A 4,944-nucleotide genomic window follows, 5' to 3' on the forward strand; every position below is an offset into this window, starting at 1 on the left:
CACACACACACACACACACACACACACCAGTTCCAACAGAGAGACTTGATTTGGCTAAAAAGAAACCCGACTTGGACCCTGAACCTGTCTGGAAGGGACCCTACCTACCCAGTTATCCTCACTACCTCAACTGATATCAAACTAGCTGTCTCATCCCTTGGGATTCATTCGCTCTCAGCTAAATATAGGTCACAGAGGAGGACAATCAGTGGACTGGTCATCTAAGAACCTCCAAGCCCTAGAGATAAATGGAGGTGTTGTGTTTCTTTCTTCCTCCTCCCTGGGCTATGACCCGATAACCTGGACATGGGAACTGAGAAAGACAGGTAAAGGAAACGATTCTCCATAACGTGACTTCAGATGACCAACCCACCTTCTGGGTGGACCTCTGCACCCTTGTGACCGTGCCTCTTAGAGGGATACTGGGGAAAAGAGGCGTGCATAATAGTGTCTTATTCCTGCACACGCATCATGACCAAGAAGCAAGGTGGGGAGGAAAGGGTTTATTCAGCTTACACTTCCACATTGCTGTCCATCACCAGAGGAAGTCAGGACTGGAACTCAAGCAGGTCAGGAAGCAGGAGCTGATGCAGAGGCCATGAAGGGATGTTCCTTACTGGCTTGCTTCCCATGGCTTGCTCAGCTTGCTTTCTTATAGAACCCAAGACTACCAGCCCAGGGATGGCTTCACCAGTCATGGGCCCTCCCACCCTTGATCACTAATTGGGAAAATGCCTTACAGCTGGATCTCATGGAGGCATTCCTGAAGGGTGGCACCTTTCTCTGTGATAACTGCAGCTTGTGTCAAGTTGACACCCAAAGCCAGCCAGTACAGACAGGATAGGTTGTGGTGCTGTTTGCTGGCAAAGGGGGCTTCAAACCTCTAGTTCAGCAGTCTTTGACCTGTGGTTCACCACCCTTTTGGGGCTAGAACAACTAAGTGCTTCACAGGGGTCACAAAAGTCCACCGGAAAACATAGATATTTACATTAAGACTCAAAACAGTGCCAACAAAAGTAATGTTATGGTTGGGGGTCACCACAACATGAGGCACTGTATTAAAGGGTCGCAGGGTTAGGAAGGGTGAGAACCACTGCTCTAGTTCTTTGACTGTCCTGTGAATGGTCCAGGTCCCTGTCCAGGAAGCTGGCAGTACCCTGCTGTGGCCATGGGATGTGAAAAAGAATCCTCTTGGGACACAAAGATCCCTATCTCCAGATAACTTTAATAACTGGAAAATCCTCCTGCAATCTGTGGTGCTGGAAGATGAACCCTGGAGGTCATTCAGAGCAGGGCCTGGCTGGGGCTGGCACCCACTATTGCATCACAGGGAGAACCTGGGGAGTCAGGCTTTATATGCCTCGAGGAGAAACCCGAGTGACAAAGTCATCGTGTTTTTGCCACATAGGGCTTGTCCTTGTGGATCAAAAACCTTGCTCATGTGATACTTCTTAACCCCAAGAGTATAAATTGCCTAGTGCTCTGAATAAAGTTGGCTATCTCATGAGACTTTAGTCTACTTCAAGATCAGGCTCCGCTCTCCCAGGTTTATGAGACCAAGCAGAGTGGTAAACACTCTGCCATGTGAACCTGGCCTAGGACAAGCCCATTGGCTATGTCTAGACCCCAAATCCCCATACTATGTAGGAGTTCAATTAAATCAGACCCTTATCCTTCAAGAGATTCAACAGGCTGTGACTTGAGTCGGGGTAACCTTGGAAGATCTCTAAGGAAAAGGCACTTGCATAGTCTCCTCTCAATATGACAGAACCAACTCCCCTTATGCTGAGTCTTGTAATAACAGCCAGTGAACCCCCCCACAAAATGGAGGACTGAATATTCTACCACGCTCTTGAGGCCACCTGGCTGGTCTGCACCAACGGACTGGCTGCGTGTACTTCCTCCACTCCTCCATGTACTCGTGGACGCACTCCACTCCTCTGTGTACTCGTGGACGCACTCCACTCCTCCGTGTACTCGTGGACGCACTCCACTCCTCCGTGTACTCGTGGACGCACTCCACTCCTCCATGTACTCGTGGACGCACTCCACTCCTCTGTGTACTTGTGGACGCACTCCACTCCTCCGTGTACTCGTGGACGCACTCCACTCCTCCATGTACTTGTGGACGCACTCCACTCCTCTGTGTACTTGTGGACGCACTCCACTCCTCCGTGTACTTGTGTGTGGTTCCCCAGATGTGTATTTACAGTGGGGGAATGACAGGGCACACCTCAGCCTAGACTTAGGGCTAGTGAGGACCGAAAGGGATGTCCCCACCTTGAGCCCAGGCTTAGCAGAAGCAAGACTATCTGGATCAGCTGGTTAGCACCTCTGCTCCCATCATAGGAAACAAAAGACAAAAAAACAAAAAACGAAAAAGCAAAAAAAAAAAAAAAAACCACTCTGGATAACTCAATGCCCAGATAGGTCTGGACACAGGACAGCTGGAGAATTCTGCCTCCAGATTAGAAAGCCAGGTGGACTTCTTCGCTGAGGTGGTCTTGCAAAACTAAAAGAGCTTAGACATCTTCATGTAACAGCAAGACAGATTTTTGCTTGGCGCTGGAAAAAAAAACCTGCTGCTTCTATGGCAACCAGTCTGGTGTCATTGGAGAGAACCTTGGCATGGTCAGAAACAGCATACAGGAGACGGGGGGAGGGGAGACACGACCCTGATAACTGTACCTGTCCCTATCCCTGGTCTCCTCCATCACTGACCCTTTAATCCTTCTCTTGGCCTTAGTGGTTGGCCCTTGTACCCTTAAATGAATGGTTGTGTTATGTTAAAAAATACTGTCCCGTAAACCTCTTAATCCTATGAGAAAACACAGTCCTCCTCCCCAGGATGAGTGCAGGATTTGACTCACGCCCACCGAACGAGTGGGGGATGTGACCAGGGCCACCGGCAAGGTGGCTACAGTGACTGTGACCAGGGCCACCTGCAAGGTGGCTACAGTGACTGTGACCAGGGAGGGCCACCGGCAAGGTGGCTACAGTGACTGTGACCAGGGAGGGCAGCCTGCAAAGTGGCTACAGTGACTGTGACCAGGGCCACCTGCAAGGTGGCTACAGTGACTGTGACCAGGGAGGGCAGCCTGCAAGGTGGCTACAGTGACTGTGACCAGGGAGGGCAGCCTGCAAGGTGGCTACAGTGACTGTGACCAGGGCCACCTGCAAGGTGGCTACAGTGACTGTGACCAGTGCCACCTGCAAGGTAGCTACAGTGACTGTGTTCCCACCCCTTTGATGACCTTCCTCTTGCTGAGTGAAGTCCCAGTCACCAAAAGGAGGGAATTGAATTAAAACAATCCAGGAAGGAAAAACAGCTCAAGGGTGTGGGCTCCCTGTCATGGGCGGCTTGGCCCCGCCATTTTGCTAACTGCATATTTAGGCTTCTGTAACTATCTGCTTACCTTGCAGTTTCAGGAAGGGAACGTTGGGGACTTTCTGGCCATGATGTGGTTTTCTTTTTTAAGTATGGACCTGGAGAAAAGCTCAGGTCCCAAGGACCCAGGTGTAGTCAGTCCGCTCCTAGCTGTGTCTGAGTAGTCTTGTCTGGAGGAAGGCCTGCAACAGTGGAATGCTGGCCCTGACTGCTCTGGCCATCTACAGTGATGCCTAATGCTGGTAGGCAGCATAGCTTTAGAAACGCCCTGAGCAAACAATAATAGCAATAGTCGCACACACACTGAGCCCTTCCTAGGCATTAGCATAATTGCTTTGGTTATGTTTTCCTCATCTTCACTCTCCCCATTAGAAAGAGAGCATTAAACTCATTTTGTCAGCTGGGGTGGTGGCGGCGAATGCCTTTAGTCCCAGCATTCAGGAGGCAGAGGCAAGCAGATCTTGAGAGTTTGAGGCTAGCCTGGTCTACAGTGTGCGTTCTGGAACAACCAGAACTAAACAACAAGCTAGAAAAGAGAGAGATGTCTCCATGGTTGTCATCCAAGGCTACCCTTGCTGAAGACCTGAGTTTGGTTCCCAGCACCCACATTAGTTAGACCACAACCATGTCACCTCTCGGGGATCTGATGCCAGCTTCTGCCTTCCAAGAATATCTGAACTCACAGCACAGAATTATTTATGTTTATTCATTTATTTTTAGGTTTTCTGAGACAAGGTTTCTCTGTGTAACCCTGGCTGTCCTAGAACTCACTCTGTAGACTAGGCTGACCTCAAACTTAAAGATCTACCTGTTTCTGCCTCCCAAGTTCTGGGATTAAAGGTGTGCGCCACTACTACCTGGCAAACTTTTAATCCTAGTACTCTGGAGGCAGAAACAGGTGTATCTCTGAGTTTGAAGCTAACCTGGCCTACATAGTGAGTTCAGGCCAACCAGGACTACACAGAGAAACCCTGTCTCAAAAACCAAACTTTGAAAAAGTAAAAATATTTTTCAAAATACATGAATCTTTAAAAATATATATTTACTGGTGAGTAATGTTTTCTCATCCATAAGAGAGAACAATGGACTTTATGACCCAGGAATAATACCAGCACTTTAGAAGAGATAGCTCTGACATAGCCAGGGACATCATGGGACTTCATCCTCTGAAAAATGTTTAGAGAAAAATAGACATTTCCAAGAAATGTCTGAGCCTCAATTTAAATTTTGAAGCACAATTAAAATTTCACAACAGTACCCCTATTCATACATCCTAAAACAAACTGAAAGGGCAAGAAGTGCTCCTCAGAACTGGCCCAGGTGCTCCTCAGCACTGGCCCAGATGCTCCTCAGCACTGGCCCAGATGCTCCTCAGAACTGCCTAGGTGCTCCTCAGCACTGGCCAGGTGCTCCTCAGCACTGCCTCAGGTGCTCCTCAGCACTGCCCAGGTGCTCCTCAGCACTGCCCCAGGTGCTCCTCAGCACTGCCCCAGGTGCTCCTCAGCACTGGCCCAGGTTCTCCTCAGCACTGGCCCAGGTGCTCCTCAGCACTGCCT

This window comes from Mastomys coucha, unplaced genomic scaffold (genome assembly GCF_008632895.1).
Source record: "Mastomys coucha isolate ucsf_1 unplaced genomic scaffold, UCSF_Mcou_1 pScaffold11, whole genome shotgun sequence".
In the NCBI taxonomy this organism is placed as follows: Eukaryota; Metazoa; Chordata; class Mammalia; order Rodentia; family Muridae; genus Mastomys; species Mastomys coucha.